This window comes from Syngnathus acus, chromosome 2 (assembly GCF_901709675.1).
Source record: "Syngnathus acus chromosome 2, fSynAcu1.2, whole genome shotgun sequence".
Taxonomy (NCBI): domain Eukaryota; kingdom Metazoa; phylum Chordata; class Actinopteri; order Syngnathiformes; family Syngnathidae; genus Syngnathus; species Syngnathus acus.
The window spans coordinates 1,778,365-1,804,888 of NC_051088.1; the positions used below are offsets into that span (position 1 = coordinate 1,778,365).

At 43.8% G+C, this 26,524-nt stretch overlaps 1 protein-coding gene and 2 long non-coding RNA genes across 5 annotated transcripts in view; 1 reads left to right on the forward strand and 2 right to left on the reverse strand.

Moving 5' to 3' along the window:
* Nucleotides 1-26,524, reverse strand: part of lama5 (laminin, alpha 5) — a 380,553-nt gene that overhangs the window by 324,748 nt on the left and 29,281 nt on the right. The gene's annotated exons all lie outside the window — the stretch shown is intronic.
* On the reverse strand, nucleotides 583-18,509 carry LOC119119549. Its single transcript, XR_005097343.1, has 3 exons — nucleotides 18,497-18,509; nucleotides 8,563-8,566; nucleotides 583-753 (listed from the first exon to the last, which is right to left on the reverse strand). It is a non-coding gene; the product is annotated as an uncharacterized LOC119119549 (long non-coding RNA).
* Nucleotides 11,867-26,130, forward strand: LOC119119545. Its single transcript, XR_005097339.1, has 3 exons — nucleotides 11,867-11,973; nucleotides 18,898-18,902; nucleotides 26,117-26,130. It is a non-coding gene; the product is annotated as an uncharacterized LOC119119545 (long non-coding RNA).

The window sequence follows — 26,524 nt, forward strand, 5'->3', positions numbered from 1 at the left end:
CAAGTGGAACAGCAATGCTTTTGTCTGAATTCCTGGGAGCATCACAGGTCCCTCTTTTATACTTGTTCTGAGGTGCGGCTCAGAGCAAGCCGTTTTGGGGCATTTTCTTTAAATGCAAATGAGATACTTCATACCCCACTCCCTCCAGGTTGCGAGATGTGCGCCTCCCTTTCCGGTCAAACATATTTGTAGTTTTTTAGCCGAGGTAGCATTTACATGCGCCGCAAACTTTTTGATTGATTAAAAGATGTCAACGGTAGAAGACTTGTCCATACAACCATACATAACACGGAACAAAATACGTAAATCCCCTCACAATATTTATGAACACGTCTTGTAAACAAGCACTGCAGTCAAGTTAATTAGTAAGCTAATGCTAGCGTTAGCGAGAAGCTAACAAATGCATTTAACACATTATTGTGTTCCCCAAGAATAAAACAGCACGTTCGATGCAATTCATCTGATACAACTTATCAAAATAGACCCACAAGAAGTGCAAACAGAGCGCACAGCACTAAAATCAGCAGAAAGACTGACGCTAATGCTATGAAAACGAGTGCATCATAGACACGCAATAATATGAAAGTGAAATACAGTTTATTATTTTTGTGTCATCTCAAGCTTACCGCTTTACTGTGTCCGCCATTTCCATAGATTAAAAGAACTGAACCATCAACAAAACAAAGTCTTTCGGCAAATCCTTCTCTAAACTGACAAACGATTTCTGAAACACTCGTCCTTGAACAAGCAGGACTTTGCCCACTTTGAGGTTTTGATACTGGGGGACGGTGCAATGAGTTGTGTGGATTAATGCATCCAACAACGGAACATTTTGATCTCTCCACTTCGGCATCTTTGAGTTGTTTGGACTACAAAAGTCTCTCTGAGTAATAAAGATGGCGGATTTGTGAAACCGTTTGGCCACACTTGTTTGGTAGTCCCGCCCCAACGGATGTGATGTAATAGATAGAAATACGTAATAGAAAACGGAGAAAACTGAGGGGAGTGAAAAATAGCCCCCAAACAGTACCTCTGCAACACCTGGAGCAATACATTACACTTTTCTACAATCTTGGAGACTTCAAGTACACAATAAAATGAATATAAAAGCAAAAAAAATACGTCTACTTTAAATCATGGCATGCATGCGCCATATAATGTGGTGCGTCCTATGTGTGGATTAAGTACAGAAAAACCCGTGGATTTGAGTCTGCACCTCTTAACCCGAAGATCCCTATGGTCCAGACAATACGGTATATTAACATTCATTTTATGTGATTTTTTTTTTTTTTACTTGTTGTCTATGTTGAATATAAATAATGTTAGGTATTAGTACTGAAAAACACAATATGTACACATCTGGTAGAGTCTCCAACTATCAAGTGATCGCTAGCTAAAATGCAGGAACAAATGTATTGTGTGTGTTGCGGGATGATCACTTCTGCCATCTAACAGGCCATCTATTTGTACACTTGTAATATAATGATTCATATTTGTATTATCAATTATAATAGTCATTTTTTGCGGTTTAAAAGCCTACAAACAGCATCCTGAGGCACTGCTGCTGATTCCGGGAACTTTAGCCAAAACTCTACCTGCCTTCACCCAGTATGTGGATTTTTACACCAGATAGAATAAGAATATTGACCTGCTGTAGGTGAAAGTTGAGGATGCATACAGTGCCAACCCTCTGCCTGCACTGGGGAAGGGAGATCACAACTTGGTCCTGCTTCGGCCTCATTACAAGACAAAGGTGAGAAGACTACCAAAGACCATTCGTTTGTTCAGGAAGTGGTCACCTCAGGCTGAGCAGTCTCTGAGAGATTGCTTCGGGACGACCGACTGGGATGTGTTACTGGGGCCACACAGTGAGAACGTTGAGGAGGTTGTTGATGGCACCACTGAGTACATTAACTTCTGCATAGATGTTGTGGTTCCAGCAAGAACTGTGCACTGCTATGCTAACAACAAGCTTTGTGGGATCAAAAGCGGGGTGTCACCATTCGTGGAGATGTGCAGAGGGCGAACCAGCTGAACAACCACTCTCATTCGCTATCACCCTCACTCCCGTCTGACCCTTCTGCTCCCCGATTTCCCCATGTTCCATCACTCAGCTGCAGACCGGTGGACGATACCCTTCCGCCCTGGGAGACTGCGGCATAAGTGAGCCGAGAGCAGACGAGATTCCGCCCCAGCAAGGCAGCGCGTCCATACGGGGTATCTCCCCGTCTGCTGAAGGCCTGGGCTCTGGAGCAGGGTGACCCACTACAGTGCATCTTCAACCTGAGTCTGGAAAAGGGTGTGGAAGACATCATGTATCGTCCCTGTCGCAAAGAAACCACGACCTGCAGAGCTGAACGACTTCAGGCCAGGTGCACTTACTTCACATGTGATGAAGACTTTGGAGCGATTGCTGATTCACCACCTCAGGCCTCAGGTACGACATGCCCTCAACCCTCTACGCAGGGGTGTCAAACTCGTTTTTTTTTGCGGGCCGCATTGTAGTCATAGCTTCTCTCGGAGGGCCATTATGACTGTCAACCCAAATAAATGTATGAGCACCTCATATTATATACAGTAAAAGCTACAAAACAAACTGACAAATAACTCGTTTTCAAATCAGACGAGTAAAAACTGGTTAAATATTTTAAAAAAAAGATATAAAAAATGAAGACAATTTGCAATTGTAGTAATGACACAAATTTGATGCACAATTTGTCTTCGCGGGCCACATAAAATGATGTGGCGGGCCGTATGTGGCCCCCGGGCCTTGAGTTTGACACCTGTGCAGTCTACAGTTTGCGTTTCATGAGAAGGTAGGAGTGGAGGATGCTATTGCCTGCATGCTGCATCGCTCTCTCTCTCACCTGGACAAGGGCAAAGGTGCTGTCAGGATTACTTTCCTGAAATTCTTTAGCGCCTTTAACATCATTCAGCCTATGCTCCTGAAGGACAAATTGTTGGAAATGGGCGTGAGCTTATCCCGTCAGGTAGTCACCTGACGGGCAGACCTCAGTATGTGCGTATGGGGGGCTGTAGGACACAGTGCTCTCTTCTTTCCTGTTGTCAAGTTTATTTATATAGCCCTAAATCACAAGCAAGTCTCAAAGGGCTTGTTCACCCTGTACAGTTTGGACTTCCAATACAACTCTGAGTCCTGCCATGTGCAAAAGTTTGCGGACGACACTGCAGTTGTTGGTTGTATAGCAAGATTAAGGCGATGGGTTGAATATGCAAAGAATCCAAAGGAAATGCCCAATGGAAATACTAGATTGGGAGAAAGGAAAGAAACAGAGGAGTTCATCTCACGCGTAGTCCAACAAGAAGTATTCAGAAAGGAATATCTGTTAAACCTGCAACAGAGGATTAAATGGAATACTAGACTTGTGAGCTAAGCCTATTTAGACAGACCTATACATACAGACCTATAAATAAGACTATACTCTTGCTGGAAGCTGAGACAGGACAAATAAGTCATGTGTAGTGGTAACTTTTCATATGTTTATAGTTGTTAATGTCTATTTAGGATCACATACTGTATCAGTAGTGTGGTGGTGGGAGTGTAACTGCCAAAGTCTACATGTAATTGTATGTTTCACCACTAAGAGGAGTTCTTGTAGTTCTAGCAATAGTTGAAAGTTTTACAACTTATTTTTGTGTTAATTTGTTTTTCTTATCTTGTTATTTGTATGTAATTTGATTGATGAATCGACAATTTTATTCCAAATTTTCAAATATGCAAATAACACCAAGCTTCCTGTTCGTTCTCAGATAAAGTCCTTGCATAAAACCAAAATGAAATTGAGGAAGCAAAATAAACACACGGAGGGAAAAAGAAAAAAAGTCATTCGGAAAGGAGTGAGAAAAAGCTTAGCTTTTTAGCTCTCACCCCTTTATTGAAACATAATTCATATGCATATATAGGTACATATATATATATATACATGTATATACACATATACACATATATACTGCTCAATAAAATGAAAGGAACAGTTTTTTATCAGGGCATGGCATGAATTCAATTACACTTTTCTGATAAGGTTTTGGTCAGGTACATGGTAGAGGGGGTTGTTAATCAGTTTCAGCTGCCTTGGTGTTGATGGAATTAACAACAGGTGCACTGGAGGGGCAACAATGAGATGGTCCCCAAAACAGGACTGGTTCTCCAGGTGGAGGCCATTTCAAGTTCCTCCCTCTTGATCTTTTTTAACTGTTTTTTCCACAAGTGTTGGCTTTAGCAAGAGTCATTATCACGACTGGGAGTATGAGGCGATTTCTTAACCCTCCTGAAGTTGCGCAGATTCTCCAACTCCTCCAGGATGGCACATCCATGCGTGCTGTTGCAAGAAGATTTGATGTGTCTCCCAGTACAATCTCCAGAGCATGGAGGAGATTCCAGGAGACAGGCAGTTACTCTAGGAGAGCTGGACAGGGCTGTAGATGGTCCTCATCCCATCAGCAGGACCGATATCTGCTGCTTTGTGCAAGGAGGAACAGGTTGAGCACTGCCCGAGACCTACAGAATGACCTCCAGCAGGCTACTGGTGTGAATGTCTCTGCCCAAACAGTCAGAAACAGACTTCACGAGGGTGGCCTGAGGGCACGACATCCTGTAGTGTGCCCTGTGCTCACTGCTCAGCACCGTGGAGCTCGATTGGCATTTGCCATAGAACACCAGAATTGGCAAGTCCGCCACTGGCGCCCTGTGCTTTTCACAGATGAGAGCAGGTTTACCTTGAGCACCTGTGATAGACGTGAAAGGGTCTGGAGAAGCCAAGGAGAGCGCTATGCTGCCTGCAACATCATTCAGCATGACCGGTTCGGTGGTGGGTCAGTGATGATCTGGAGAGGCATTTCCATGGAGGGACGAACAGACCTCTACAGGCTAGAGAACGGCATTCTGACTGCCATTAGGTATTGGGATGAAATCCTTGCACCCATGGTCAGACCCTACGCTGGTGCAGTAGGTCCTGGGTTCCTCCTGGTCCACGACAATGCCCGGCCTCTTCTGGCAAGAGTATGCAGACAGTATCTGGAGAATGAAGGAATTGACACAATTGAATGGCCCTCACGATCACCTGATCTAAACCCGATAGAACACCTCTGGGACATAATGTTTCGGTCCATCAGATGCCGCCAGGTTGCTCCTCAGACTTTACAGGAGCTCACTGATGCCCTTAGACCAGGGGTGGGCAAACGTTTTGACTTGCGGGCCGAATTGGGTTCTAAATTTTGACCGGGGGGCCAAACCAGGAGCAGATGGATGTAGTGTTTGTGTGAAGTAATATAAATGACATGTAAAGGTCATTGCATAAAAGGTTTTTACTTTTAGTAGATACTAAAGCAGGGGTGGGCAAACTTTTTGACTCGCGGGCCGAACTGGGTTCTAAATTTGGACCGGAGGGCCGAACCAGGAGCAGATGGACGTAGTGTTTGTGTGAAGTAATATAAGCGACCTGTAAAGGTCATTGCATAAAAGATTTTGGCCTTTAGTAGGTAGTAAAGCATGGATATTCCAAACAAGTTTTTTGAAAACAAATGCATTTGTTAACAGCATTAAAAAAAAAAAAATCACTAAAAAACTGCTATCAGTGATTCTCATAAAATACGACACTATTATTATGAATAACAGTCTCCATCACTTCAGTGCCTGCAGGTCAGATGAATGAAAAATGTTTATCTTATGAGATCACATCAAACGGCAAACATTCTGACCAAATATATCATCTTGAAGAATCGGTGAAAGCATACATCCAAATAAAGTAATCAAAACGGCAACACGGTGAGTGGTATCTGAACATCAGAGCAGAGTTTTAACTCACAAACACCTGGTAACAGAGGTGAGGAAACGGGAAACACTTCCTTAAAGTAAGCCTTAAGAACTTTACAGGTTAAGATTAGTCGCAAGCAGGTGGTGCATCAATGTCCTTGAGCATCCTGCATTGTTTGAAAATGAGAATGGTCGCTAGTTTCAATCCCTGCTATGTGTACAAATCATATTCAAAATGCATTTTTTTACAACAAACTTGAGAGCCTCCCCTTCATTTTCAGTGGGAACAGTGTTGTTGGTCTCCCTTTTTTGCTAGTGCATCATAGTCTGGAGTCAAATTTGTTGTGGCAATTCTTAGGAGAGATCCGTTTACCTCGATCTGTGACGGGTGCATGTGGCTGAACGTCACGTCGCGTACGTCGAGCCAAATTGGCCACTCTTTTAACATTCGGCACTCACTTCTTTTCTTCGGGCCACTCATTTTAATGGAAGGATTCCAGGGGAAGGTTTGTGGGTGGCTTTAGCGTAAAACTGTATCTGAAAGCTCAGCGAGCGAATTACAAGAATGCTGTCGTCACAGCCCACGCTCTAAATTCGGGACTGATACAAATAGAGCGCGAGTGCGCCATGTCCGTACTACTGAGTACGTACGTACACGCACTTGTGAGTGTGCACCGAGCTTTCTGACACGGCTTCCGGTAGTAAATGCGCAGGCGAGCGGTTCCCCATCTACTGGGGAAACGCAGTCATTGCAGGTAAAATGACCAAAAAAAAAGTTTAATAATACAATTAATTCAGGGTTGGCGGGCCGGATTAAACGGTCCCGTGGGCCGGATGTGGCCCGCGGGCCGTAGTTTGCCCACCCCTGTACTAAAGCATGGATATTAAAAAAAAGCTTTTTGAAAACAAATGCATTTATTAACAGCATTAAAAAAATATTTCACCAAAAAACTACTATCAGTGATTCTTACTAAATACGACACTGTTATGATGAATAACATTTTCCATCACTTCAGCGCCTGCAGGCCAGATTTATGAAATATGTTTATCTAATGAGGCGAAATCACATCCAACGGCAAACATTCAGACCAAATACATCATCTTGAAGAATCAGTGAAAGAATACATCTAAATAAAGTAATAAAGAAATCAATAGTATTGTTGGTTTCCCTTTTTTGCTAGTGCATCATAGTCTGGAGTAAAATTTGTTGTGGTAATTCTTAGGATAGAGCCGAGGTGTCGGTCCGTTAACCTAGATCTGTGACGGGCTTTGTTTACGTTCATGTGGCTGAACGTCTTCTCACACACGTAGGTCGAGCCAAATTGTCCACTCTTTTTTAACATTCGGCACTCAGTGTCCACCTTTCTTTTCTTCGGGCCACTCATTTTAATGGAAGGATTCCAGGGGAAGGTTTGTGGGTGGCATTAGCGTAAAACTGTATCTGAAAACTCAGCGCGCGAATTACGAGAATATTGACGTCACAGCCTACACTCAAAATTCGGCACTGATAGATGAAATTACTACGTACTACTGAGTACGCACACGCACTTGTGAGTGTGCACCGAGCTTTCTGACACGGCTCCCGGGAGTAAATGCGCGGGCGGGCGCTTCCCCATCTACTGGGGAAACTTAGTAATTGCAGGGAAAATGACCCCAAAAAAAAATTAAGAATACAATTTATTCAGGTTTGGCGGGCCGGATTTGCCCATGTCTGCCTTAGATCTGGGAGGACATCTCACAAGACACCCTCCGTCGTCTCATTAGGAGCATGCCGCGACGTTGTCAAGCATGCATACAAGATATTGAAAAGAATTTTGAGTTGCAGAAATTGGATTTCGGCAAAATGGACGAGCCTGCCATATCATTTTTTCACTTTGATTTTTGGGGTGTCTATATACTGAGCCCTCTGTAGGCTGAAAACTTTTATTTCCATCAAAAGATGTGGCATCCTTTTGTTCCTGAGACATTAAACTGTCCATATCAGTATAGATATGCAACATTTTTTTTCACCATTGAAATCTGATGTGTTTTCAAAGTGTTCCTTGAATTTTTTTGAGCAGTGTATATCAGCAAATATAGTCAAGTTGTAACACACCATAAAAGGGTGCAACCAAATCCTTTGCAATTCGACTATTTAAAGGTTGATTGCACCAGTGCTACTTGGTTAGGTTAGTAGTTAGTTAGCACACAATCTAATACAAATTTGTTTACATAGCATATTTCAAGAGCTGCATATGTAACAAAGTGCTTCACATATAGCAATGGGACAAAACCAAAGACAATGATATCAGCAGAACAGTAACAGTCAGCCGAAAGCTAAAGAATAAAAATGGGTCTTCAAACAAAAAATAGACAGAGAGGGAGACTTGCATAACATTTAAGGAGAGGTCATTCCAGAGAGAAAGAAAGGGCTTAATCTCCTCTGAGGCTCCACTTAGTCCTCAGTACTTCCAGTAGCATCTGGTCTGCTCAGCTAAGGCACAGGGCAGGTTCGTAGGGATGGAGGAGCTCAGAGAGGTAAATTGGGGCAAAACAAATTTCACTCCAAAATGTATTGGGAACCAACGGAGATAGGCCAGAATTGTGGTTATGTTCTCTCTCTTACAAGCTCCAGTTCGGAGGCAAGCAGCAGCTTTTTGGACTTACTGGAGATGCTTGAGGGAGGTCTGGCTGACTCCAAAATAAAGTGCATTACAATAGTCTAGCTGAAATGTAACAAAGACATGAATTACTGTTTCTAAGTGCTGTTGAGAAAGAAAGGGCTTTATCTTAGTTGGTTGCCTTACAACAACACTGATTTAGCGGTTCAATTTAAAATAATTGCCCAATGTGGACTATCATCCACATAGCGGTGAAAGGAAATTCCATGTTTTCATTGGATGGGGCAGCAAATACAATAAAAACACCAAGGGGCCCAAAATAGATTCTTGTGGAAGACCAAAAACAGAGGGGCAGAGCAGGACTCAAAACGACCTATGCTAAGTGTGTCAAACTCCCACGGTGTAATTATATTTGGCCCTCAAAGACAAATTGTGCATTGACTTTGTGTCAATACTAAAATTGCAAATTGTCTTCATTTAAAAAAAAAAAGAGATGTTTCTAGCAATTTGTATTATCATTCATCTTTTAAAAAATGTGAACAGTGCTTACTAGTCTCTGATTTCAAAACTAGTTATTTATTTGTTATGTAGCCTATACTGCATATGAGACATTCATACATTTACTTGAGTTGAGCCCTCCCGGAAACTATGACCACAATGCAGCCCGTGACAACAATGAATTTGACACCCCTGAGTCCTGGCAGCCAAATAGGATCCAAACCACTCTAGAGTGCTACCAGTGATGCCAACCTGCTGTTGCAAATGAGCTCGCAGAATATTGTGGTCCATTGTATCGAATGCTGCAATAAGATCCAACAAGACCAGGTCTATGAGTATGTGCAATCATCTACAAATTATAATTTTCATGTTATTCCCGGAAGATGCCATCTCCCTCAGTTCATCATCGCATGCAGCTGGTCTCGTAACTTATCAACACTAGCAAACACAAAAGAGAGAGAGATAGCAAGAGAGATAGAGCGAGGGCGCGAGAGCGAGAGGTCACATAAAAGTCACCCCGCTCCAATGTTCCTTTGTGTGTCTCTTGTCTTATCTCCATGGTTACCTGAGGCGACAGGAATGTGCAGGCCACCAAGGAATGTCCACAAAACACAATCATTAAACCAGCCAGGGGCTGTTATCTCAAGCACAAAACACAAGCACAGAAACAGATGGCGCGAGAGAGAGACATAGAGCCAGAGGGAGATAAAACAGAAAGAAAGAGAGCGAGAAGGAGGAGAGAGAGACAGAGAAGACATCGCCCTGCAATGTAACATTCCACATTGGAAGCAGCTTGGACTCGTTGCCATCATTTGCAGTTGGAAATACAAACTGGACCTTAAATTTCCATGCACAGGAAAATGTATAATGTATCGGATTGGCCCGAATATAAGACAACCCCTATTATAAGACGACCCCCTCTTTTTCAAGACTCAAGTTTGAAAAAAGACTTTTTGACTCAAGTTTGTAAAAATACTATTTGAACACCTAATGTAATTTTTATACAGAAAATAATTACAGTACATCTGAAACAAATGATAAAATATTTGAGAGAAAAAGCATGATATTTTGCCTCATTCAAATGATACAAAAACTGTCTATCACATCTTAATATTTGAACATTTAAATATGTAAACTAAAGTGCAATTACATTTGTAAATGAATGGCTTCTGGTTTTTGAAATGTAAATAAACCAATATACTGTGATAAAACAATAAAATTGCAATAACTGCATTAACCATCAAAGTGAAGTCCAACTGTAACTAGTCTTGAAACAAATCAGCATGAGGAAAAACATTGCAATAAAGTAATGCAAACTGCTACGGCTATTGTGGGGAACCTGAGGACTGTATATGGGTGGCTCGGATGGTTATGCTCTTTTCGCCCCCGGGTGTCGGTCAGAACACAGGAGGGAAGACATGGTTCAGTTTTAAAGTTAAAGTCCCAATGATCGTCACACACACATCTGGGTGTGGTGAAATTTGTCCTCTGCATTTAACCCATCCCCGTGTGATTTTGATCCATCCCCTGGGGGAGAGGGGAGCAGTGAGCAGCAGCGGTGCCGCGCTCGGGAATGAATTGGTGATCTTTGAGTTTTGATTGCTTTACTGAATTATTGGCAAAAACTAATAATGAATAACCATAAATGAAATACTCTCAGCAACACACCAAACATAAGTCATCGATCGAGACAACAAAATACATTTGCTGGCGACCATTAGTCGCCGTGGCACTGCATAACGGCTACTCGTACGATGCGAAAAAAACTTAAAGGAGCGCGCCGGAGCTGTCAATCAAACGGCGCGCACACGAAGCAAACCGCGATCGGAGAAACGGCACAACAGTGGACAGTAGTAACAATGAAATGTATATACTCACTTTGTGTCAAAGACGCACACGATCACAACAATATACTCAGTCGATTATGAGCTCGCCGGAGCTGTCAATCAAACGGCGCGCACACGAAGCAAACCGAGATCGGACAACACCGATACCAGCAACCTTTAACTTACCGCTGCGCACAAGTGAAAATGGGTATAATGTCTAGACCCCGAATGTAAGACGACCCCCACTTTTTCAGTCTTATTTCAATGCAAAAAACATCGTCTTATAGTCGGGCCAACACGGTATATTTATTTAGGTTTCAGATAGCCAAAATCAGGGGTGACCAACTCCGGTCCTCCAGGGCATCTTGATTGATTGATTGATTGATTGATTGATTGATTGATTGATTGATTGATTGAACTTTATTTATCCCACAGTGGGGAAATGTTCTTGTCACAGCAGTGTACAAGGGTGCAAGAATACAAGAAACAAGTGCCAAATGTAAAAATGGATAAATAACAGACAAACAAAGACAAATAGTAGTACAAATACCACTAGTAGCGGTAGAGACGAAACAGAAGGAAACCAACACATCATCAGATGCCGCACGTGTTGTAGAGTCTGACAGCAGTGGGAATGAAGGACCTGTGAAACCTCTCCTTTCTACACCATGGGTGTAATAGCCTGCTGCTGAAGGAGCTGCTCAGGGACCGCACAATGTCATGGAGGGGGTGAGAGGTGTTGTCCATGATGGATTTCAGCTTAACTAACATCCTCCTCTCACCCACAACCTCTACGGAGTCCAGGGGAGAGCCCAGGACAGAGCTCGCACTCCTGACCATTTTATTCAGTCTCCCTCTGTCCCGGTCCGTACTGCCCCCTCTCCAGCAGACCACAGCGTAGAGGATGGCTGAGGCCACCACAGAGTCATAGAAGGTCCTGAGGAGAGCCCTGCACACACCGAAGGACCTCAGTCTCCTCAGCAGGTGGAGGTGACTCTGGCCCTCCTCGTACAGGGCGTGGGTGTGATCAGTCCAGTCCAGTTTGTTGTTAAGGCGAACACCCAGGAATTCGTAGTTCTCCACTACCTCAATGTCTGATCCCTGGATGTTAATCGGAACGAAGTGGGGTGCTGTCCTCCCAAAGTTTACAATAATCTCCTTTGTCTTGCCGGTGTTCAGCTGAAGCTGGTTGAGCTCACACCAGCTGACAAAGTCCTTGATGACCGTCCTGTATTCCAGATCGTTCCCCTCAGAAACATATCCAACAATTGCTGTGGTATCCACAGTGTTTTAGTTGTTTCCCTCCTACAACGCACCTGATTGAAATGATTAGTATTGTTATCATGCTTGTCCACAGCTTGCTGAGGAGCTGATCATTTGAATAATAATAATAACAATGCACCAGATTCATATAGCGATTTTCTGGACACTTAAAGATGCTTTACATTGGATACATTTTTCATGTGAAGACACATTCCCACTCTGGTAAACCATTTACATAGCCACAGCTGCCTTGGACAAGGCTGACGGAAGCGTGGCTACCAGTGTGCGCCAACAGCCCCTCTGACCACCACCAAACATTCCCATCCAGGCATACTCCAGTGCAAGTGGCACTGGAGGCACTGTGCGAGGTCTTGCCCAAGAACAAGAGCCGGACTCGAACCGCCGACCCTCCGGTTACCGAACGACCCACTCTACTGCCACAGCCGGCACATCAATCACATAAATCAACTGTGTTGGATGAAGGATACATCTAAAACAGGGGTGGGTAATCCCGGTCCTGGAGGCCCGCTGTCCTGCATGTTTTCCAGGTCTCCCTGCTGCAACACACCTGATTCAAATTGATCAGGGTTGTTAACCAGCTTCTGCGGACCTGTCTGACCATTTGATTCAGGTGTGTTGCAACAGGGTGACATAGAAAACATGCAGGACATGCGGCTCTCCAGGATCGGGATTGCCCACCCCTGATCTAAAACATTGAGGAAAGGAGCTCTTGAGGACCGAAGTCGGTGCCCCCTGCCCTAGATATTGGTGTTTATTCGTTTATTTCAAACATGTGAAAAGAAATAAGATTACTGTACACAAATGAAAAGACAAATATATATATATATATATATATATATACTATATAAACTAAGAGAGTCGCAAGCAAGATATAACCAAAAAAGAAACCATAAATCATATTCACATGCCTGAAAAGGAGTGGGAAGAAGTATAACTTAATTGTATGTAATGTATTATAGGTATACAAATTCTATATATGGAAACCTACGGTCCACCCCTGTAATGAAAACATGGATAGACAATGGGAAGAGCACAGTTGAACCATACAGAGCTGTTGGTAAAATTGGTGGACAAAAGGTAGAAAAGGATGACTCATTGGTAGTTCATGAATGGATCAAGGTTGGAGCATGGGTGGAAAATGGGTAGAAGCTATTTGGAACATTGTTTGAACACGTTTGAACAATGTGGGTGGATAACAGGTAGAAACACGTGGACAATAATGGGCTCGTTGACTGATGGTATATGATCAGCTCAGGAGTCAGCACACGAGTAGACTAAGGTTGGAACAGAGGAGAGAAAATTGGTTAAGCACATGTGGGTGGTGACGATCCTAGGGGCCATGTTGTCTGGGGCTTCATGCCCCTGGTAGGGTCACCCATGGCAAAAGGGTCCTAGGTGAGGGGCCAGACAAAGCACGGCTCACAAAGCCCCTTATGATGAAAAAGATATATGGACTCAAATTTCCCTTGCCCGGACGCGGGTCACCGGGGCCCCCCTCTGGAGCCAGGCCTGGAGGTGGGGCTCGAAGGCGAGCGTCTGGTGACCGGGCCTTCGCCCATGGGGCCCGGCCGGGCTCAGCCCGAAAAGGAAACGTGTGTCCCCCTTTCCATGGGCTCACCACCTGTGGGAGGGGCCAAAGGGGTCGGGTGCATTGTGAGCTGGGCGGCGGCCAAAGGCAGGGACCTTGGCGGTCCGATCCCCGGCTGCAGAAGCTGGCTCTTGGGACATGGAATGTCACCTCTCTGGCTGGAAAAGAGCCCGAGCTGGTGTGCGAGGCAGAAAAGTTCCGACTAGACATAGTCGGACTTGCCTCCACAAACAGTTTGGGTTCCAGCCCTCTCGAGAGGGGCTGGACTCTCTTCCACTCTGGAGTTTCCCACGGTGAGAGGCGTCGAGCAGATGTCGGTATACTTATTGCCCCCCAGCTGGACGCCTGCACATTGGGTTCACCCCGGTGAACGAGAGGGTAGCCTCCCTCCGCCTTCGGGTGGGGGGACGGGTCCTGACTGTTGTTTGTGTCTATGCACCAAACAGCAGCTCAGAGTACCCACCCTTCTTGGAGTCCCTGGAGGAAGTGCTGGAGAGCACTCCTTCTGGGGACTCCATCGTTCTACTGGGTGACCAATGCTCACGTGGGCAATGACAGTGAGACCTGGAAGAGCGTGATTGGGAGGAACGGCCACCCAGATCAGAACCTGAGCAGTGTTCTATTATTGGAATTCTGTGCTCGGCACGGATTGTCAATAATGAACACCATGTTCAAGCATAAGGGTGTCCATGTGTGCACTTGGCATCAGGACACCCTAGGCCGCAGTTCAATGATCAACTTTGTAGTCATGTCATCGGATTTGCGGCCGCATGTTTTTTGATACTCGGGTGAAGAGAGAGGCGGAGCTGTCAACTGATCACCACCTGGTGGTGGGTTGGTTCCGATGGTGGGGAAAGATGCCGGTCCGACCTGGCAGAACCAAACGTACTGTGAGGGTCTGCTGGGAACGCCTGGCAGAATCCCCTGTCAGGAAGAGCTTCAACTCCCACCTCCGGCAGAGTTTTTCTCACGTCCCGGAGGAGGCGGGGGACATTGAGTCCAAGTGGACCATGTTCCGCGCCTCCATTGTTGAGGCAGCCGACCGGAGCTGTGGCCGTAAGGTCGTTAGTGCCTGTCGTGGTGGCAATCCCCGAACCCGCTGGTGAACACCGGCGGTAAGGGATGCCGTCAAGCTGATATAGGAGTCCTATCAGGCAGTTTTGGCCTGCGGGACTCCGGAGGCAGCTGACAGGTACCGGATGGCCAAGCGGAACGCGGCTTCAGCGGTTGCTGAGGCAAAAACCCGGGCGTGGGGGGAATTTGGCGAGGCCATGGAGAACGACTTCTGGACGGCTTCGAGGAAATTCTGGTCCACCATCCGGCGTCTCAGGAGGGGGAAGCAGTGCACCGTCAACACTGTTTACAGTGGAGATGGCGTGCTGCTGACCTCGGCTCGGGACGTCGTGAGGCGGTGGGGAGAATACTTCGAAGACCTCCTCAATTCCACCTACACGCCTTCCACTGTGGAAGCAGGGCCTGGAGACTCTGAGGCGGACTCTCCAATCTCTGGGGTCGAAGTCACTGAGGTAGTTATAAAACTCCTTGATGACAGGGCCCCAGGGGTGGATGAGATCCGCCCGGAGTTCTTAAAGGTTCTGGATGTTGTGGGGCTGTCATGGCTGACACGCCTCTGCAACATTGCGTGGACATCGGGGACGGTGCCTCTGGATTGGCAGACTGGGGTGGTGGTTCCCCTCTTTAAGAAGGGGGACCGGAGGGTGTGTTCCAATTAATAAGGTGCGCCTTTTGTGTGGTCCGGTTGTTTTCTTCCGTAATATACAGGCGTAATATGAAGACCCGACGAACCAATCAAAGGACGTTTTGTTTTTACGTAGATCGAGGCAAAAAATCTTTGTGTAAACCTCTGCCGCCATTGATAAATAAATACTACTGTTTGTGCAAATCTGGAAAGTTGTTTTGTGTGGCTTCCGCCACACAGAGACGTAATAAACAGGCGTAATATGTAGACCCGATAAACCAATCAGAGGACATTACATTTTTACGTAGATAGGGGCAGTAGACCAATCAGAGGACTTCACGTAACACTTAAACCTCCGCCGCCATTGATATATAAATAATATCGTTTGTGCAAAGAAAACAGCATTAGGACCCTCTAAAATGGCATAGACAAAGAGATATGCTTACGAGGCACAATTAGAGCTTTCTGGAAAGCCAGGATCATTGCACATGAGCAACGTGACAATGACGAGAGGGAACTAGGCATGTTTAATGGCGAATTTACCTAACTGTTTAATTTGGATACAGAAGATGAGGACTTGGACGGATTTGCGTATGAATATCGATTAACAATAATGTGAGTATAGTAGAGTACATAGTTAAACAGTAGAATAAAGTACAACCAAACTCAGTGTCTTATTCCCATGACGTTAAGTCATGGCATGTATGCGCCCTATAATTCGGTGTGCCCTCTGTGTGGATTAAATACAAAATAGACCCCGCAATTCAGTCTGCACCTTTTAACCCGAAGTGTCTTATGGTGCGGAAAATACGGTACTATGCATATATACTGCTTCTCAAGTGGCATGCATGCATGCCCCCTAATTACATAAATTATTTTAAATAAAGCTCAGATGCTTTGTTTCCCAAATCGCCAACTTCGAAAGTGGATATGTGGCTTGAATGGGGAGGAGGGACCTGCGCAGGCGCAGTATTCAAAAACTGACAAATAGGCTCTGGTTTCTGAGCTGTCGGAAAGATCGTCTGTAATTCCTTTAAGGAAAACCATTTGCTTTTTCTGCCTGTCACTATACAGAGTTAGTATAAAAATAGACATTTTCTGATGAGTAAAAGTTATTACACAAAAACAATACCCAGTCAACATAAATACACAGAATAACACTTTGAACACAAAGGTACTATGAGCATTATTTCACTTTTAACTAACAAGCAGACTAGCAGACAAGATATGCAGTACAAATTGCCTAAAAATATGTGGATTTCCTAAACTCCTATTTGAGATAATATTTGAAGGAAATGAGACAAATCATTTTTCTCTGCTATTACAAACAGTACTTGCAGTGGATGTGATGTGTAAATATTTGTTGAATATTGTTGTGAAAAAATAATAGAGCTTGTGTCTTTTTTATTTAAGTAAAGTTGTATTTATTTATCCAAGATGTTTTATTGTTCTACACATCTGCAAATGTTTTATATTCTTAAGAATTTAAAGCTAATTGCACTTAAAAAAGGATGTACAGTGATTTTTTGTTCTAACCTTACCTGTTATATTTAAAAAAACAGCAACAAACAATCCTATTATATTTCAAATTCTTTTGTTCAGACAAGTAGAAATAGAATTTTTAGGTGTTACCTGCTGCTGACAGTTTCGACTGATTCTCGACAGCTCTGAGGAAGACTGGACAATCAGTCGAAACTGTCAGCAGCAGGTAACACCTACAAATTCTGTTTCTACTTGTCTGAACAAATTGATTTGAAATATACTATCACGAAGACATAATGAATCTCATCGAAATAAAAGATGCTATTATTTAGTGTGATAATTTCTGGGGATAAAACTAGCCCGGAAAAATTTGTCATTGTGACAGGCCCACTAATAATGAATAATCTAAAAAAATACAGAACACTGACTAAAATGAAAGGTGCGTTCAAAAATATGCTCTGAGCTCAAATCAAATACGGAGGAGTGCGACTGTCCAAAGAAGGCAGTCCAACTAGGGTGCACCAGTGGCAATAATGGAAATAAATGGGGGCAGAGCGCACTCTACCTTTATGAACACGCGCGCTCAGAGTAGTGCACGGGTGTCGGAGTGAATTTCTGAACATACCTGAAATATCTTTTATGACAGGGGTTTTCAACTGGTTTTGTCCAAGGGACCACCATTATAACCAAGAAGCAACTCGAGAACCACTGCTTTGGCGGAATATTATTTCATTTCGCACCAAAGGAGGATAGACCTATACAGGCTACTTATTTACATCTGTATGTCTATTTTGGGAACATTTGACATAGTTTGGATGGGTAAATAATTCACAAAATGGAAAATGAATCAAGTCTAAATAATAAAGACATTTTATTTTTTAAACGTTACAATTGTTTTTCATTTCCAATTTCACATACCACCTGGAATACCACCACGGACCACTAGAGGACCATCGCTGTTTTCTGAAGACATAGGGTTGGCTTCTCTGGTATCAGTGTGGATACTAGGCATTTTTCAAGGTATGGGTAATTGCAACGGCGGCCAAGACCAGAGATGGGACCAAGTCACATATGTGCAAGTCTCAAGTAAGTCTCAAGTCTTAACCTTCAAGTCTCAAGTAAGTCCCAAGTCATTTTTTTCTTGGGCAAGTCAAGTCAAGTCAAGTCCTGAAATAGGTCAAGTCAAGTCCAAGTCAAGTCCTTAAATAGGTCAAGTCCAAGTCAAGTCACCTTATTATTGCAATTTTACCCGCAGAATCTGATCTTAGTAGTGAAAAGACAAGATATCAGTAACTTTAAGTAACCATCATTGTCCAATGTGTCTAACCTGTTTAAAAAATATGACAATAATTTGGAATACTGCCACGGACCACTAGAGGACCATCGCTGTTTTCTGAAGACATAGGGTTGGCTTCTCTGGTATCAGTGTGGATACTAGGCATTTTTCAAGGTATGGGTAATTGCAACGGCGGCCAAGACCAGAGATGGGACCAAGTCACACATGTGCAAGTCTCAAGTAAGTCTCAAGTCTTAACCTTCAAGTCTCATGTAAGTCCCAAGTCATTTTTTTCTTGGGCAAGTCAAGTCAAGTCAAGTCCTTAAATAGGTCAAGTCAAGTCCTTAACTAGGTCAAGTCCAAGTCAAGTCACCTTATTATTGCAATTTTACCCGCAGAATCTGATCTTAGTAGTGAAAAGACAAGATATCAGTAACTTTAAGTAACCATCATTGTCCAATGTGTCTAACCTGTTTAAAAAATATGACAATAATTTGGATTTGCACTGTAATTACTGATATTCAGTAAAATACACCATGGAATCAAACAAAAAAGAAATTACCTCATACAATGATTTATTGACAGCTCAATCTAAACAAATGAACGTCTGCCGAAGGTGATGACTCGCGGTACCGCTCCCGCTGACATGTTTGCGCATGTCTGATATAAAGGGGCGTGATTCTCCAATAAACACGTTCGGTAGGTAGAGAGGGCACGACTGATTGATTGACAGGGTAGTGATCCAATCATGACAACGCCATTCTCAGCCTGCGCTCCTACCGTATTATCGATATTTTTATTTTTTTAAATGTATGATTAATTTTATATTCAAACTGAAAACATAAACTAAATAACACTGAAGTCATTCAAGTCATCGTGTCTCAAGTCAAGTCAAGTCCCGTGTCTTTAACTTCCAAGTCCAAGTCGAGTCTCAAGTTTTTTCATTTTTTGTCAAGTCAAGTCACAAGTCATCAAAACAGCGACTCGAGTCGACTCGAGTCCAAGTCACAGTGACTCGAGTCCCCATCTCTGGCCAAGACCATCATTTTATGACCGTTTTACAATCAGGAACTAGAAATGAAAAATCTTTTAAAAAAAACTTTAAAAAATGCCATTAACTGAGCTTGGGACCGGCACAGTGGAGACACTGACATCTTGTGTGACATCTGTGTAAGTCTTTAAAATTATTCGTCTTTTTTTTTTGGGGTGACATTTTATGTATCAAAAGTACTAGTGGTATCAATGCTTGATACCATCGGTGACTACTTAAGAATTTAGTACTCGTACTTGTATTGACCTGGAAAAATAATTCTATCCAACATACTTAATTCAAAGTCAAAGTCCCACTGATCATTGTCACACACACATCTGGGTGTGGTGAAATTTGTCCTCTGCATTTAACCCATCCCCATGTGATTATGATCTGTCCCCTGGGGGAGAGCGGAGCAGTAGCGGTGCCGCGCTCGGGAATCATTTGGTGATCCAACCCTTAATGCTGAGTGCCAAGCAGGGAGGCAATGGGTCCCATTTTTATAGTCTTTGGTATGACCCGGCTGGAGTTTGAACCCACAACCTTCGAGTCTCAGTCTCTACCACTTGGTCACTGAGCTGGTCAATTCAGACACACTTTCATTTCATCTGTCATCCAAGACACTTGAGTTGGGAAATAAAATATTGAATGTTTCCAAGTACCCCCTCTGCAATGTGTTCAAGTGCCCTTGGTTGGTAAACCCTGGCTTAAATGGTGTCAGTGCAGCTGTAAAAATTCTCAAATTTTATTAATTCAACACCTAATGCATCCCAGAAAAAAACCAAATTGTCTCCAGCAACCCCCACATAAATTGAGTTAGAGACCCTTGATTTCGGATGTTGACGCTCTTGGAGACTCTAGTGCATTTTCTTTGCTGCCTGTGTTCTTACTAAACACTCCGACATCATTATGACAGCCCTGCGTTGCCATTGCATCTTGGCTGCAAATGAGGATTGGAAATACAGTGATTACCGTATTTTTCGGACTAGAAGTCGCTCCGGAATATAGGTCGCATTAGCCATAAAATGCACAAGAACGTGAAAAAAAACATATACAAGTCACTCTGGAGTATAAATCACATTTTGGGGGAAATTTATTAGACAAAATCCAACACCAAGAACAGACATGAACGAGCAACAAGAGGCTAAATGATAGGTATGCTAACGTGACAGAAAAACAAACGAAGAGCTGAGAACGGGCCTGACATAACATTCAGAGTTATTCAAATAACTATTACATAAATAACACGTTTATAAAACCATCTGTGTCACTCCAATTCGTTAAATCCATTGATCGTCCTTTATGTCAACAATGCTCGCCCGGGTGCTCGCCCGGGTGCTCGTCGCTGACGGCGGTTGCACTTCAAAATATTCCACAGGCCCATATAACTATATATAAATTATATATAAAAACTATTGTATAAGCAATAATATTATCAAACCATCTATGTCACTCCAAATCATTAAATCCATCTATCAAATTCCTCGTCCTTTGTCAACAACTCCGCGCGTGCGCCCTGACGTCAGCCTCGTCGTTATTCCACAGATCTAGTATATAACTAGATTGTAGCATTAACAAAGTACAAGGACCCAAGCACCGGCGTGGACTTCCAGGTGTGTGGCGGCGTGGACTTCCATCCCCGGAGGTGGCACTTCCAGCCACGGAGGTGGAAGAGAGCTCCATAGAATAGGACCGGGCGTGCGTAAAAGCCATGTCCGAGCCCCATCCACCGTCCCCGGACAGCCACCCGGCCGCGCGCCGGACCCCGACTTCCATCCACAGAGATGAAAGAGAGCTCCGCAGAGTAGGACCGGGCGTGCGTAAAAGCCATGTACGAGCCCCATCCACCGTCACCGGAAAGCCACCCGGCCGAGCGCCGGCCCCCGACTTCCATCCACGGAGGTGAAAGAGAGCTCCGTAGAGTAAGACCGGGCGTGCCTAAAAGCCATAATAGTTTTTCAAACCTTCTGTGTCACTCCAAATCATTAAATCCTTCAAACTCTTCGTCCTCCGTGTCACTTACAAACAAAGCCGCTAATGATGTGGGGCCCTTCGTCATCTTCGTCATCCGGTGATCGAATCTTTGTCCTTTATGTAAACAACCGCCGCGCCGCTGACATCACTTGAAATTCAAATTACAGTAATCCCTTGCTACATCGCGGTTCATTTATCATGGTTCCACTTTTTTATTTTTTTTTATTTTGAAAATTTGTGAAAAAATTCACATATAAGTCGCTCCTCAATATAAGTCACCCCCCCACCCAAACTATGAAAAAAAACGCGACTTATAGTCCGAAAAATACAGTACTATTTTTTCTATGTTGGCTGCATTCGGAAATTCAATCTGATGCCCTGGCTTTACTCTGAAAGTGTGAGTGTTCAAAGTTGCAGATCAAGGTGCCTTTGTGTGAATTTACTAACATCCATCCATCCATTTTCTATACCGCTGGGGTCGCGGGTGTGCTGGAGCCTACCCCAGCAGTCATCGGGCAATAGGCGGGGGACACCCTGAACCGGTTGCCAGCCGATCACAGGGCACACAGAGACGAACAACCATCCGCACTCGCACTCACACTTAGAGGCAATTTGGAGTGATCAATTGGACTACCAAGCATGTTTTTGGGATGTGGGAGGAAACCGGAGTGCCCGGAGAAAACCCACGCGAGCATGGGGAGAACATGCAAACTCCACACAGGGAGGGTCGGAGGTAGAATCGAACCGGCACCCTCCAAACTGTGAGGCGGACGTGCTAGCCAGTGCGCCACCGAGCCGCTATATAATAGTTATTTTATATATAATTTATATATCGTTATATGGACCTGTGGAATATTTTGAAGTGCAAACGCCGTCAGCGGCGAGCACCCGGCCGGCATTGTTGACATAAAGGACGATCGATGGATTTAACCAGTGCTAACCAGTGTGCCACCGAGCCGCCAGTTTACTAACATTTTATCGTCAAATTAATTCTAATCCCACTCCAACCCACAGTGTCACAATCCGTCTCCGTTCGTTTCTTTGTTTTAGTGTTGTCATGGTTTCTGTTCGTGTCTCTGTGTGCTCGCCCCTCCCATCCTGTGTCTATTCACAATCTATGTACTCATCACAGTCACCTGCCTCTCGTTACCTGTCGTGTATTTAAGTTTCTTGTCGGATTGTTCTCATCTTTAGTCTCTTGTTTCGGTTCTCGTCGTTCTCGTCTCTTGTCTCCAGTCTTTGTCTCTTTTTCTGTTAGCTTCTGTTCCTGTCTGCGAGTCTGTCTGTCTGTTCCCCCCATCTTCCCTTCCAACTCCCTTTTCCCTCAATAAACCCTGGTCCAAGCTGCATTTGGTTGCCCTGCTATACTCATCCGTAACACACAGCCCTCACATTTTGCTCGAATAGCTTCATTGTCCTGCCTGATATGTCCCCAGCCAGGTTGGACTACAACTGTAAAATGGTAGCAGATTACAAAAAATGTATATTTATAAAAAAATAATATGTACCGTAATTTTCGGACTATAAGTCGCTCCGGAGTACAAGTCGCATCAGCCATAAAATGCCCAAAAATGTGAAAAAAAACATATATAAGTCGCTCCGGAGTATAAGTCGCATTTCGGGGGGCAATTTATTCGACAAAATCCAACATCAAGAACAGTCATGAACGAGCAACAACAGGCTAAACGATAGGTATGCTAACGTGACATAAACACAAACGAAGAGCTGAGAACGGCCCTGACGTAAAATTCAGAGTTATTCAAAAAACTATTACATAAATAACACGTTAATAAAACCATCTGTGTCACTCCAATTCATTAAATCCATCGATCGTCCTTTGTCAACAATGCGTGCGCGCCGCTGACGGCGCTTGCACTTCAAAATATTCCACAGGCCCATATAACGATATATAAATTATGTATCAAATAACTATTATATAAGCAATAATGTTATCAAACCATCTGTGTCACTCCAAATCATTAAATCCATCGATCGTCCTTTGTCAACAATGGGTGCGCGCAGCTGACCGCGCTTGCACTTCAAAATATTCCACAGGCCCATATAACGATGTATAAATTAGATATCAAATAACTATTATATAAGCAATAGTATTATCAAACCATCTGTGCACTCTAAATCATTAAATCCATCGATCAAATTCCTCGTCCTTCGTCAACAACGCCGCGCGTGCGCCCTGACGTCAGCCTCGTCGTTATTCCACAGATCTACTATATAACTATATTGAAGTGTTAACAAAGTTCAAGGAAAGACGTGGGTTTGGTAAACGGCTCTTTATTTAACAAAACAAACTTCCAGGCGTGTGGTGGCGTGGACTTCCAGCCACGGAAGTGGAAGAGAGCTCCATAGAATAGGACCGGGCGTGCGTAAAAGCCATGACCGAGCCCCATCCACCGTCCCCGGACAGCCACCCGGCCGAGCGCCGGCCCTCGACTTCCATCCACGGAGGTGAAAGACAGCTCGGTAGAGTAGGACCGGGCGTGCGTAAAAGCATTGTCCGAGCCCCATCCACCGTCCCTGGACAGCCACCCGGCCGAGCGCCGGCCCCCGACTTCAATCCACGGAAGTGAAAGAGAGCTCCGTCGAGTAGGACCGGGCGTGGGTAAAAGCCATAATAGTTTTTCAAACCTTCTGTGTCACTCCAAATCCTTAAATCCTTCAAACTCTTCGTCCGCCGTGTCACTTAGAAACAAAGCCGCTAATGATGCCGGTAGTACGTGGGGCCCTTCGTCATCTTCGTCATCCCGTGATCAATCTTTGTCCTTTATGTAAACAACCGCCGCGCCACGCCGCGTCGCGCTGCTGACGTCACTTGAAATTCAAATTACAGTAATCCCTTGCTACATCGCGGTTCGTTTATCGCGGTTTCCCTTTTTTGAAAAAAAACACATATAAGTCGCTCCTTATTATAAGTCGCCCCCCCACCCAAACTATGAAAAAAAACGCGACTTATAGTCCGAAAATTACGGTAGATACAAAAAATACTGTTGGACTACGGAAGGATCATGGGACGAATACACTGGAAAACAGGGACGGATGGGGTGATCAAGTGTAGCCTAGGTGGAACCTGAGTTGGAGTGTGTGTGTGTGCGTGCGTGCGTGCGTGTGTGCGTGTGTATATGTGTGCGCCTGTGCGTGCAATGACAGGCAATGTTCCCCATAAACACCATCTTCATGTTCCAGGTGTTCATCCTAAACATGCTAGATGGTGGAAAAAAAATGTGCTTGTCTTCCCAACTAAAGAAATGGAGCATGTTGAGACAAGGATGAAAAAGTGGCATATTGCATTTAAATGATGGTGGAAATATTGACTTCTGAGGAGGATTATGAATTATCTCATCTTCAGGCTTCTTCAATGTCCCCGTCTTTCATTGAGGTTGACAGTGACTGTTGTTGTAGGTTACAGGTGTCAAACTCATTTTTGCCACGCATCGTAGTCATAGTTTCCCTTGGAGGGCTGTTATGATTGTCAACGTCGTTTAGTATATACAGTATAGGCTACAAAACAAACTGATGAATAACTAGTTTTGAAACCAGAGACTAGTAAAAACTGTTCAAATATTTTAAAAAGTCGAATTGTAATAAAAATTGCAAGCAATGTCTATTTTTTTTAAAGTGACGACAATTTGTAATTTTAGTAATGACACAAAGTTGATGCCAAATTTGTTCTCGCGGCCACATAAAATGATGTGGCGGGCCGTATCTGGCCCCCAGGCCCTGAGTTTGATACCTATGTTGTAGGTGGTGTTCAACAAGATTCAGCTCGGACATTGAAGGAATTCATTCTTGCCAAAACAGGGAAGATTGAAGGATGCCACAGTTTGCCTTTCTGTGTGTGTGTGTGCGTGTGTGTGTGTGTGTGTGTGTGTGTGTGTGTGTGTGTGTGTGTGTGTGTGTGTGTTCGCGCGTACGTGCGTGCGCGTACACAAGAAGACACCAATGTGCCAGCGTTGGGAAAAGTGAAGGAGGAGCATCACGAGCATCATAAGGATTAGAGATAAGAAAATTCCTAGTCACGGAAAGAGACTGCTGCTATTCCCAGTGCCAGAGAGGATGTGATAGCAAAAGGGTGAGGAGCTTCACCTGCAACCCTCATTTTGGGCTCATGTTGTAGTTTGTAACTTCTTTCAGCACATTTGCTCAAAACAATGGACGTATGCCACTATATTAGGTACAGCACCTCATCACATCCAATGCAAGAGCTGATTTCCACAGTAGAACCTTCCATGTGTAACACTGGTGTAGTACAACAAGAACAAATATTGGAAGACCGTGCCTTTAGAGTCACACATATTTATGCAAAATATTTAATAAAGTGTTTTGTTTTGGCTTAATAGTGTTATAGCCTGGAAATTTAGACTCAATGCTGTACAATCCATTGCGTCTGGTGAATAGTCATATCAAGCTAATTTCTAAGGCAGGAAAAACCTGAGCAAACAGGCGGCAAAACAAACCAATCAGCGAAGAGCTAACATGACGTCATCTTCTGGACTAAATGCTTCCAGTGCCGTCAAGATCCTGGGGTTTTAATGACTCCATTTATGCAAAGTGACGCTCGTGCGCTTGGCACAAAAATTCATGCGCAAATTCATTTTCCAGCCGGGGCAAGTTTATTTTACTGTCTTTACTGTTTAATTTACTGATGTTTGCTGACCATGATATGCCACAATCAGCAATCCAGCGTATTGTATCGTAAAAGCAAAAAATGTGTGCCTGACTATCCCAAAAGTCACAATTTTTGCCCTTTTACTCTGTGTAAAACACACAGGAAACAACAGTTTTATTTTTGCTTTTTCAAACTTTTCTAACAAAAATAAATGTCACTTTTTTCTTGAAAGAAATGTCACTTCATTCTTGACCTCCAGACTTTGCTTGGGGAGGGGGGAACCTGTTCTAATTTTCTACACTTGTAAAAATGCCGCCGAGAACACAGAAAAAATCAGGCTGACAAATCATTGTATGGTTCTTTGGAATGTGCTCACGTACTCATCATTACTTTTTGGTGCAATTAATGAGTTTTCCAACTGAGTGTGAGTGGTCATTGAACGCGCCTCGCGCAGAATGCGAGTGAGAACTTTAAAAAGAAAAGAAAAGGAACCAAGCGTCTAAAGATAGAAATTGACCAACACAATAGTGTGTTCTTCCTTCTTTATCGAAAACAGGCTTGTACTACCTGCCGCACTCAAGGCGTACACACTCCCGCAGCAAGGGATAAAGATTTTCATGGGGGCACCTACTTTGGCACATACTCCCTCGCAAGCTCGAGGATACGCATGCCTTCAACATGCTTCTTTATGATTTCGAGTTTCATATGAATAGTGTTAGGAGACATACTTGACTACACTAGTTCGTATCTCGAAAAGTTCGTAAGTATCAGCATTCCTAAGTAGAGGTACCACTGGACTCAGTTCAAAATCTTGGCAAAGCCATAAGAAATTTTGATCGCATTAAAAATGAAGCTAAACCTAGCTCTTAG